The following is a 12904-nucleotide window of genomic DNA, read 5'->3' on the forward strand; positions in this document are numbered from 1 at the left end:
TCAAACAATAGAGTTAGCATTTTTCCTATATTCTTCATAGCATACAATTACTGTACAAAAATTATCACATGCATGCTTTATACAAAGTTTGCTCTCTAGCAAAATAACAAAAATCAGCCATTAAAGGTACTTGAACTACACCTCAAAATTTTCCCACAGCACATGCATGAAACATATTTTTCCTAGGAAGTACATTACATAAGAAGATCAACAAACTTGGAATCATATTTTTCTAAAGCCTATAGGTTTTTCTACATATTTTTCAAGTTATCAGCAATATCCATGATTAAATAAAGTTCTACAGAGAAGTATCCAAAAATGACATGCAATAATTTTCCCAAGTAGATCTGATGATAAGGAACCTAGCAAAATTTATTTCAATAGATTTGGAGCAAATTTGACTATCCAAACATTTTCCAAACTATTTCTATTTTCAAATAATAAAGAAAAATTGAAAACGAATCCTCCTATTGCTACTGGGTCGGCCCGCGGGAATCAGCCGGCCCACTGCCACACTTGGCCTGCGCGGCCTGAGCGAAGGGAAGGGGAGGCGGCCCGGTAGGGGCTTCAGCCCATGGCCACTTTGGCCCAGCTCGGCCGAGGCGAAGCCATGTCAGCGCCATGACGTCGCGGCGGCGCGGCTCGGCCAACGGGGCCGGCGGCCATTGCCAGCCGTGCTAGGGCAAGCGAGCGAGTGCATGCGGTTCACTAGAAGCTAGCGAATGTGGGCAGGTAGCTAGGCAGGGTGGAGAAGAGGAGGAAGGGTGCCTTCCACGGCGGCCGAGCATGGCGGCGCCATGGCCGACCGTGGCGAGGCGCTAGAAGGCACTACCTGGGCTCAACAGTCGGCACAAGCGTGAGCACCACGTGCCGGAGAGCGAGGTGGAGCTGCGGGCGCATGATTGCTGCCCGAGGTGGAGGAGAGGCGGCAAATTTGACCGGCGGGTGCGGTGGCACGGCGAGGGGGAGAGTGAGCGAGCTCGTCGCGGGCGGGGAAGAAAGGCAACGCGGGAGAGTGAAGGTGAGCGCAGCGGCTCCAGCAGAAGTAGGCGGGGGCATGGGAGCGGGCGCAGGCCGGCTGCAACGCGTGGCGGCGTCGACGGCGCATGGCCGCCACACGACGGGCTTGCTCTGCCATGGTCGGGACGAGGCGTGGCGCGTCAGCGGGCGGGCGAGCGCGGAGGCAGGCCAGGCGCGGCGCTGGGCTGGGCTGGGCTGGCGAGGCACGCGGCACGACACGGGAGGCTCGCTGCTGTAGGTCGGGCCAGCTTCGGCCGTGGGCCGAAAACGAGGCGGCGGCCCGCGAAATGAAAAAGCCTTTTTCAATTTATATTTTCAAGAAATTTTTAAATACTAGCCTTCAAATATTATTTTGAGCAAGAAAATGACATCTTTTGAAAATATACCAAAAATGAAAATTGATTAGAATGTAATTCTCTACAACTTTGCTTTTATGACCAAAATCCAATTCTATCTAGATTTTGAATTATAAAATCAAAGTTTAATTTTAACTCAAAACCCTAATTTTTGGGGAATTATTTTTAAAGCAAAATTTGGCAATAATTTGAATACAAACCTTGCTCCAAAAATTGTGCTAAACAATTCTAGATGATTTACAATCATAACCAAATAAGTTCTACTAAACTAGCAAGCAAAATCAGGGCAAAACAACTCTTAAACAGGTGTATTCAACATTCAGGTTACACAACATGTTTCATATGTTTCGAAGCAGTGTTTCAGTTATTATTTACATGATTAGGCATGTATGATTAGGATGCTTGATGATGCATAATATGCATGATTTGCAGTGCCTAAATACTGGCATAACACTGGGGTGTTATAGCCCTCCCCCCTTATAAAAATCCTGTCCCGAAATTTGGGTTATGAACCATTTGTTATAAAAATCTTCATAAGCTTTTTGTAAATACTCTCCCGTTTCCCAAGTTGCATCTCCTTCATCATAATGATCCCACTGTATCTTGTATGTTTTTACCACACTATTCTGAGTAGCACGTTCTTTAGTGTCTAACACACGGACTGGTTGCTCACGATACACCAAATCTAATTTGAGTTGGATACCTCGAGGTTTTATTCTTTCCTCCGGAACACGCAAATATTTCTTGAGATGTGATACATAGAAAACTGGGAAAACGGTACTCATTGTCTCAGGTAACTCTAACTTGTAGGCTACCGGACCTCTTTGTTCTAAGATCTTGTAGGGTCCTATGAATCTCGCGGCAAGCTTTCTTCGGACTCCGAACCTTTTCTTCTTCATTGGCGTGACCTTTAGATAAACATAGTCACCAACTTTAAACACAAGGGGTCTCCTTCTTCTGTCTGCATAACTTTTCTATCGTGATTGAGCCACCTTCATATTCTGCTAAATAATATGAACTTTCTTCTTGGCTTCTTCTACAAAGTCAATGCCATAATACCTTCTATCTCTAGGCTCGACCCAATTCAATGGTGTTCTACACTTTCTGCCATATAAAGCTTCGAATGGGGCCATCTTGATGCTTTCTTGATAACTATTATTATAAGAAAACTCAGCTAACGGTAACCATGACTCACATGATCCCTTAGAAGACAATACACAGGCTCTTAACATATCCTCCAAAACAGCATTCACTCGTTCAGTCTAACCATCTGTCTGAGGATGATAAGCGGTACTACGAATCAAACTAGTTCCTAAGCCTTTGTGTAAATGTTCCCAAAAGTGAGCCGTGAACTATGAGCCTCTATCAGATACTATGGTCTTTGGTATACCATGCAACCTCACAATTTCTGCAATATACTTCTCAACATATTGAGGTGGTCGATATTCTGTTTTGACAGACAAGAAATGAGCGGTCTTGGTAAGACGGTCCACAATTACCCAAATTGAATCATGTCCTTTTTGAGTAGTGGGCAAATCCAAGATAAAATCCATACTTATATCGTCCCACTTCCAACTAGGGACTGACAAGGGTTGCAACATACCGACAGGTTTCATATGAATGGCTTTCGCTCGACAACATGTGTCACATCTGACAACATATGCTGTAATTTCTTTCTTTATTTTGGTCCACCAATAACGAGATCTTAGTTCTTGATACATCTTACTACTTCCGGGATGGATAGATAGCTTAGAAAGGTGAGCTTCATCCATGAGTTTATTCCTAAGCTCTCGATCCTTGGGAACCACAAGACGGTCGTCAAACCACAACATGCCCTGTTCATCCACTTTAAAGTGCTGAGACGGCTTTTCTTTGATTTTCTCTTTGATGTGGAATATTTCCTTGTCGGTTTTCTATCCTTCTATTATCTTACTCTCCAAAGAGCAACTAATTTGAATACTATGTAACACAGCAGGATGCATCAGATCGAACCCATCTTCAAGTAATGGCTGCACATTCAAGTAATGTGACTTTCTGCTCAAAGTATCTGCCACTACATTGGCTTTTCTAGGATGATATTGCACATTTAAGTTGTAATCCTTGATCAATTCCAACCATCTGCGCTGTCTCATGTTCAGCTCTTGTTGGGTAAAGATGTACTTAAGACTCTTGTGATCCATGAAAATATTGCACACATTACCAAGTAGATAATGTCTCTAAATTTTTAGGGCATGCACCACTGCAGCAAGTTCAAGATCATGTGTTGGATAGTTGACCTCGTGCTTTCTCAATTGACGTGAAGCATAAGCAATGACTCTTCTTTCTTGTATAAGAACATAGCCCAATCTAGTCATCGATGCGTCGCAAAACACATTAAATGGTTTCTCGATATCTGGTTGTGCTAGAATAGGAGTAGTGGTTAACAGTTTCCGCAAAGTGTGGAAAGCTGCTTCACACTCCTCAGTCCACACAAACTTGTGATCCTTCTGTAGCAGACTTGTCATTGGTTTGGCAATCTTTGAAAAGTCTGGTATAAAGTGACGGTAATAACCGGCTAGTCCTAAGAAACTTCTAATCTCAGGAACTGTGGTCAGTGCTTTTCAATTCATAACTTCTTGCACCTTACTTGGATCGACTAAAACTCCATTTTCTGACAGAATGTGACCAAGGAAAGGAAGTTTCTTCAACCAGAATTCACATTTGCTAAACTTAGCATACAGTTGATGATCCCTAAGTCTGGTCAAGACAATTCTCAGATGCTCTTCATGATCCTTCTCGTTCTCGGAGTACACCAAAATGTCATCGATGAACACCAGCACAAACTTATCCAATTCTAGCATGAAAACTATATTCATCAAAAACATAAAGTATGCAGGAGCATTTGTCAAGCCAAAGGACATGACAAGATACTCATACAACCCATATCTGGTGGAAAATGCAGTTTTTGATATATCTTGTGGCCTAATCTTGATCTGATGATAACCGGATCTCAAATCTATTTTTGAGAACACCTTGGCCTTGGCCAACTGGTTAAACAAAACATCAATATGAGGCAAAGGATACTTATTCTTTATGGTTACAGCGTTGAATGGCCTATAATCTACGCACATTCTCAATGTGCCCTCTTTCTTCTTCTTCACAAATAAGGAGGGACATCCCCATTCAGACTTGCTTGGCCGAATAAACCCCTTTTTTGATAAATCTTCTAATTGCTTCTTTAGCTCGGCTAGTTCATCTAGAGGCATCTGATAGGGTCTCCTTGAAATCAGAGCTGTTCTGGGAATTAACTCAATTCCAAACTCAATCTCCCTATCCGGCAGAAGACCAGGTAGCTCATCCGGGAATACATCCGGAAATTTATACACTACCGGAATCTGATGAATAGGAATGACTACCGTAGCACATGTCACACTTATAAGGTCTGTTCTCCGAGGCAATGGTACTTGGAAAGTACCATCACCCAAGGGATCCTTAAAGGTAAGTACTCGACTTCTAGTATCTATGACTACTCCCCAATCCTTTATCCAATTCATCCCTATAATGACATCCAAAACTAGTCCAGGCATAACTATCAAGTTCACTCAGAACTTCTTACTACCTAATTCAAGTGTTGCCCCTCAAACCATCTGGTTGGTCAAAACATCAGCCCCTGGCTGAACTTATACGGTAACCATAACCCAATTTTGTGCATAGTTGTTCATGTTTCTGTGCAAATACTTGACTCATAAAAGAATGCAATAATCCATAATCAAATAGAACAACTATAGGGTTTTCGTTGATAGGAAACTTACCAGCAGTGACGGGCTCTCCCTCAGGAATTTCATCCATAGTCGTACTATGCACTCTAGCATTATAAGTCTGCTTCTTCTTCTTGGGCGGATACGGACAAAACCTCGAGAAATGGCCGGGTTGATCACAGTTATAGCAGGGTCCCCTCACTATCTCGGCAGATCCCACAGCTCCCTTAGAACTGCCTTGTACCACAGTTGCGGCTGCCTTGTTGGGTTGTACTGCCATCTTGTAAGGCTTCTGGGGTCCACAGAAATTCTGACTTCTCTGCTGAGGTGGCCTGAACCTAGCGCCAGGTGCCGATGGGCGATATGGAGGACAACCTCACATAGGTGCTCTAGTTTGGGACGGACCACCTTCAAGGGCTCTCTTGTGTGTCTTGGCTGCGGTGCTGGCATTGTTATTCTTCTCCTACTTTAGACAGTTGCTGATGAAGTCATTGAATCTGACGCGGTTGTTGGTACCAACATGCTTCATCATTTTTGGATTGAGTTCCCTCTTGAAACTGGCTATCCTCTTAGCATCTGTGTCAACCATGTTGGGAGCATAGCGACATAAGTTGTTGAAGGCATACAGATATTGCGTTATGGTCTTGGTGCCCTGATTTAACGCTAAGAACTCTCCCAACTTCATCTCGGTTAGCCCGGGTGGAATATAAACTCCACGGAAGGCCTCAGCAAAGTCTTTCCACGAAATCTGAGCATTTGGAGGGAAGGTGGTGCGATGGTGCTTCCACCACATTCCCACTGGTCCTTGCAACTGAAGTGCAGCATACTCCATTTCAACACCTCAGTCATCCTCAACACACGGAATTTATCTTTCATAGTGTTGATCCATTCCTCAGCATCGAGTGGCTCTGTTGCTTCCTTGAATACTGGTGACCTAGTGTCCATAAAATCTTTGAAGCTGCTATATTAGTTCACTCCCATGCCACCACCCTGATTGTTAGCGCGTTGAACGTTGTTGGCGATGGTGCGCAGAAAATCCTCCATGTTCTTCTGGGATTGTTCCGCGTTGCGCTGACTCCCGAGCAACTATGCGAGGAACATCTTGGGGGTAAACGGGGGAGGAGGTGGCAAATGCGGTTCATGGGGAGGTTCATTGTTGTTGCCGTGGTTTCCACCACCACCACCGGTCCCCGCACCGTTAGCACCGGTCTCAGCAGCCTCATATGTGGTTCGGCGAGTGTTTATCATCTGCATATTTCAGCAACAAGTAATGATTGAGTGAAGCTATAATAATTGTGAGTGAAGGAAAAATTATGCCGTACTAAATTTACCGAAGAGAATAAATTCATACAATAAAACAGAGGCACAACGATCGCATCCCAATTAAAACAACATCACTTAATCAAATTACTTCAATAGCAAACATCGTGTCCATACAACTAAATTGCCAGCATACATACACTGGACTTTTATGCGTTCAGATATCGCATTCTTAATCAAGTTGCAACCACATGCCAAGTCCCATAAGTTCGAAGCAAAACACATTAGGTTACATGCCAACAAAAGAAAGGTCATCACGACAGGACCTAGATACTAGCACAAGGCAACTAGCCTACTCCTCGGGGCCATCGTCGGGATCGGAGACGTCACCATCGCCCCCAGGTGAAACTATAGGCTTGTCCTCGTTGTCGTCGTCGATGTCCATGCCAGCGGCGTTTGGTGGAGCATATGGGCCAACCCCATTGTAGAGCGCATGAAACTCCTCGTGTAGGTTGCCGTTGTATTCCTCTAGCTCATCGACCCTCTGTAGTAGAAGGTCCCTCTCGTCTCAGGCTTCATTCCTTTCCTGAACCAACTGTCCAATCATGCGGTCTGCATTGTTATTGGCTTGAGTCAACATATGCACCCGCTGCATAGCTCTATCACCTCTCTCAACTGCCTAGTCTCACTGTAAATTCATATCAGCCAACTGCTCCTGCAAACTAGCTATAGCATGTGCCTGTCTCTTCTTCTGCTTTCTCCCCTTGAGCTTATCCTTACCACATAAGCCAGTTAAAGTCCAGTAGGTACTCTCGAGACCCTCATACGCTCTGATGGCGGCGAACATAGCACTCATAGAATGGTTGTCGCTAGCCTGTCCCTTAGCTGGACCTCTGACCAAGGCACTTCCCTAAGGCTGAATCCAAATGGCATCATGAGGATCATCCCTAGGAAAAATGCTAGCTAGAGCTGCTGCAAGCTCACTAGAAAATCTGCTCATAATATCCCTGATGACACGGAAAGCTACTCCCTCTGCACCCTCAGCAGGAGTGCGACCCTCAAACTCCAAGTACCAACCATCCTAATCTGGAGCATCACCGAGAGCAAGAACCATGATCTCTACCACTACGAGTCCATCCTCTGCTAACTGGCTCTCATTCCAGGAGTACACCGGCTCTTGACCCTTTGGGTACCCCACATCATGGAGCACTCTCCAAAGCAAAGTCAGCATGCCAAACTTGCTCAAGAAGGTGTCCATGGTGCGGTGCTCCCTTAGGGCCAACAGACGTCGAGGTGCTCTTCCTCCGGTGGACTTACGGGCGGTCTGCTTCGTGCAGGCCATCTGTAGCAAAAGTTCTTTTATTACCCCGGGGAAACATATTTTAGGTGATACAACTTTTATCAAAATGAGATAATCAATTTATAAGGGGAGGAATGCATGACATGAATGAAATGCACAAGTAAGATGATGTATGTACATGTCGTACGTTCTCATAAACTTATGAAATAAATAAGTCTAGCGACGAATTCGGTGGCATACAAACGATCTCTCAAATACATAGCTAACACGTTCTACATGATAGCGTTGTTATGTACGTGCAGAAGATTCATTTTAGCCCAATTCCTAATGAATGCAGAAAAGCAGTAAATTTTATCTACACGCTCTACATGAATCCCCAGATACGTATACAACGGTAGTAACTACTCGAACCATCATCCTATTGACGGCATCGCCTCAACAGACGGAAGACCCATACATGAGATACCTTTATAAAACATGCGTAGAACATGTAATTACTCCAGCATCATATAAGCATTCACCCTAGATCGGCAGTGTATCCGATCCTGCTCTCACAACTCACACTTACCGAGGCGTAGAGGCAATTGATTCATACATTACCACTGAAACAAGTGGCACTCATACAATAGCACGCCGTATGAGCGACGAAAGAGAAATATAATGCAAGAACCCCAAGTCAGTACTTAATTAAGCCACCTAAAGTCCTTAACTGGGCATAAAGGATATGATCACTGGCACACTTTATAGTTTGAAAATCATGTTTTCCAAATGCCTTTTTGTTTTAAATACACTTGTGAACAGTAACACGCTAAACCATGCTCTGATATGCTAAATCCAAGAAAATATACTACAAGCACATGTCATCTACTATATTCTCTTCTACTACTAATATGCTAAATCAATACATCTTATTAAATGCTTCAAAGATATACCAAAGCTTTACTAATTTCTTAATCACACATAAAACAACACTTAATTAAACCCTAATTAATAATAGGTTTAAATAGCAACCTCTATTTTTATTCCTTAGAAAAATCTTTGAAAATTACCATAGCACAGTACTACCCTAAGTAGTCTACCATCAGATTTTCATGGTATTTGAATGAGTGGATTAGTCTACACAAAAATAATAAGCTATGGCATAATTATGAACATGAAAATACTTTGTACTGTGAAAAGTGTCAAACAATGGAGTTAGCATTTTTCCTATGTTCTTCATAGCATACAATTACTGTACAAAAATTATCACATGCATGCTTTATACAAAGTTTGCTCTCTAGCAAAATAACAAAAATCAGCCATTAAAGGTACTTGAACTACACCTCAAAATTTTCCCACAGCACATGCATGAAACATATTTTTCGTAGGAAGTACATTACATAAGAAGATCAAGAAACTTGGAATCATATTTTTCTGAAGCCTATAGATTTTTCTACATATTTTTTAAGTTATCAGCAATATCCATGATTAAATAAAGTTCTACAGAGAAGTATCCAAAAATGACATGCAATAATTTTCTCAAGTAGATCTGATGATAAGGAACCTAGCAAAATTTATTTCAACAGATTTGGAGTAAATTTGAGTATCCAAATATTTTCTAAATCATTTCTATTTTCAAATAATAAAGAAAAATTGAAAATGAATCCTCCTATTGCTACTGGGCCGGCCCGCGGGAATCAGCCAGCCCACTGCCACACTTGGCCTGCATGGCCCGAGCGAAGGGAAGGGGAGGCGGCCCGGCAGGGGCTTCGGCCCATGGCCTCTTTGGCCCAGCTCGGCCGAGGCGAAGCCATGCCGGTGCCGTGACGTCGCGGCGGTGTGGCTCGGCCAACGGGGCCGACGGCCATTGTCGGCCGTGCCAGGGCAAGCGAGCGAGTGCATGCGGTTCGCGAGAAGCTGGCGAATGCGGGCAGGTAGCTAGGCAGGGTGGAGAAGAGGAGGAAGGGTTCCTTCCACGGCGGCCGAGCATGGCGGCGCCATGCCAATGGTGGCGAGGCGCTAGAAGGCGCTACCTGGGCTCAACAGTCGGCACAAGCACGAGCACCACGTGCCGGAGAGCGAGGCAGAGCTGCGGGCGCACGATTGCTGGCCGAGGTGGAGGAGAGGCGGCAAATTTGACCAGCGGGTGCAGTGGCGCGGCGAGGGGGAGAGTGAGCGAGCTCATCACGGGCGGGGAAGAAAGGCAGCGCGGGAGAGTGAAGGCGAGCGCAGCGGCTCCAGCAGAAGTAGGCAGGCGCGTGGGAGCGGGCGCAGGCCGGCTACGATGCGCGGCGGCGTCGACAGCGCATGGCTGCCATGCGGCGGGCTTGCTCTGCCATGGTCGGGACGCGGCGCGGTGCGTCAGCGGGCAGGCAAGCGCGGAGGCAGGCCAGGCATGGCGCTGGGCTAGGCTGGGCTGGCGAGGCACGCTGTCGGTGTTTTGTATAAGCACCGGCAAGTAAATTTATAGTAATGCGCATTAGGCTCGGATGGTGCGCTAAAGGACATAGGATTTATACTGGTTCGGGCGGAACGTCCCTACGTCCAGTTTATTGCTGCTTGTGTTATTAGCACCGTGAACGGTCTATAGTAAGGGATACAAACTGGCGAGAGAGGGACTGGTCCCAAGTCTCTGATCGAAGGATTGAAAGGTGGTCAAGAGCTTCGTAGCTGCTTGAATGTGTGTGTGAGTGCGTTCTATTGTTCGATCCTATTTTTTTCCGTCCTCCCTGATGGAGGAAGCGCATCCCCTTTTATAGATGAAAGGGCTGGCTTTATAAGGGTGAGGGCTCTAGGATGTGTACTCTACTTAGTCATGTGGCTCACGTTTACCTGGTCAGGTCCTCCATTCTGATGAGTGCGAAGAAAGATAAGTGCTTACCATGTTGTCGATGTCTCTGTAGGATGTCAGATTAATCACAGAATGCTGCCCGTAGGGTATGGGCTATAGTACAGTGGTTTTGACTTATGAGCCTCCCTCCAGCCTTGCTCCGCACGCCTTCTGGTTCCCATGATTCCTTGTTGGGAGAATTCGAGGTCGGGGTCCGGTGTAGCGCCGTGGCCAAGGCCTTCTGACTGGGAGGACCTGAGGGATCGAGAATAGGGCGCCGCTCCCTCGGGTCCACAGCGTGGTGACGGAATATCCGTCATTCGTGGAGATAGCAAATCCATTCTTGGAGCATAGCGGTTGTCGTATATCTTCGTTGGGTTCCGTGTCCCAGAGCTGAAGACGGCGCCTACAACTCTACAGGGTGAGATGCATGCACCTATAATACCTTTTGGGCTCTACGGTGCCCGGAAGGGTCTAAAGCATCAGTCCTGTCGTTCCCTGGCAGTCCTTTTCCTGCTAGGGCGCAGGGTATGGTCGTTGGAGCCATGGTTGACCCGAACGTCTTGTCTCGTCCTGTACCCATCATTATGAGGGATAGATATCGATCAGGGCGAGGCTCGTTCTGGGCCGTCGGGTGAGGCGGAGACCAATCCCTATCTCTTGGGCGAGACTAACCCTATCCCTCTGGGATCGGGCGAGGCGGAATCCATCCCTTTGCCTTCGGGCGAGACCGAGCCCGCCCTATAGGCGTCGGGCGAGACAGAGATTAGCCTTGAGCTTTTGGGGTGAGGCAGGGTTATCCCATAAAGGCGTCGGGTGAGGCTGACCCTATCCCTCCGGGGTTGGGCGAGACGGAATTCATCCCTCAGCCCTCGGGCGAGACCGAGCCCGCCCTCAAGGCATCGGGCGAGACGAAGTTTATCCCTCGGCCCTCGGGCGAGACCGAGCCCGTCCCAAAGGTGTCGGGCGAGGCGGAACCGAACTCCTGTCACTCGAACAAGGGATGACATGGAGCCTTTATGCGTCCAGAAGTTTTTCACATTCGATGGTTATCGGTTCCACCTTCTGGGGTACCCTGGTATTAGGTCCCCGACAGTAGCCCCCGAGACTCTAGGTGATTCGGGTAGAACCGCCTGGAGGGTGTTTTTGACTTCATCGAAGCTAATTTGCCGGAGGGTGCGCGCGAGCGCACCCGATGGGTGTAGCCCCCGAGCCCCCGGGTGACTCGAGTAGAGTCGCCCGGGGGGTTGTATCGGCCCCTTCGCGGGTAAGGCTGAAGGACTTAGTTTTTCATCAACTGGGTGTTTTCCGAGTGGGTCGTGGCATCCTGTTCGCTGGGGACTGATTCGGGGCCGTCCTAACTGGTGCTTCTGCCCTTGGTGGCGGATTGTTCGTGGATTCCTTCTTAGTTGGGCCGGCCGGCGAGTTGCTAGGCCCTAGGTGGGCCAAAGAGAAAAGAACAGGCCTTTGTGGCTTGCGCTTCCCCGGTGGGTAGAGAGTCCGGATTCGCTTGGGGAAGGCGAACCGTCCGCCAAGATTTTTGGGATGAGAGGATAGGGACTGCGGGCGCATGTCCCGTGACGTGACGCGGTGGCACGCGCGGCAGGCCCGGAGATCGAGGCGAACGGTTGCCCTTCTCGTGTCCGTCGCCCCCTATAAAACTGTGGGGTTTGCCCCCAGGGTCCCGTATTTCGCTCCCCTTCCTTTGCGTTCTGAAACATCCACCGCCAATCTTCCCAGCCTCTCGCGCCCGCATCGCCACCGTCGACCGGCCTGCGTTCGTGTTCCAGCCGCCGTTAAGCTCGCGCCTGCCCTTCCCCCCTACTGCTTCAATGGAGTTGTGGGGCAGATCAAGCATCACTTCCCGGTGTCTGGAGGGCCTCGTCCGCCGTGGCCTTCTCCGCCCACTATCTGCCGTCCAGGAGTGGTTACTCCCTGGCGACTAGGGTGAGCCGGTGCTGCCTGAAGGGTATATCGTCTCCTTTGCCATCTTCCATGAGCGGGGATTCGGGGTACCCGCGCATAGATTCCTTCAGGGGCTATTAGATTACTATGAGGTAGAGCTGCAGCATCTCACTCCCAATGGGATTTAGCATATGGCGGCGTTCGTTGCCCTGTGCGAGGGTTTCCTAGGGATCGATCCCCATTTTGATCTGTGGTGGTATTTCTTTAGCATTAGTCTGTCGAAGAGGAAGATTAGGGGGAAAGAAGTGAACGCGCTGATGGGGTGTGCCAGCATTCATCTGCGCCATACCCGGTCGAAGGGTTACCCGTACATACGTCTGGCTACATCCAACAAGGGATGGCATTCGTAGTGGTTTTATGTTAGGGATGATGTGAGTGCCACCCTACCGAAGTACACCGGACGTCTTATTGTGGATGCTCCGGAGTCGTGGGGCTGGGGCGTCCAGTCTAAAGAGAA

Source organism: Miscanthus floridulus, chromosome 8 (assembly GCF_019320115.1).
Source record: "Miscanthus floridulus cultivar M001 chromosome 8, ASM1932011v1, whole genome shotgun sequence".
Classification (NCBI taxonomy): domain Eukaryota; kingdom Viridiplantae; phylum Streptophyta; class Magnoliopsida; order Poales; family Poaceae; genus Miscanthus; species Miscanthus floridulus.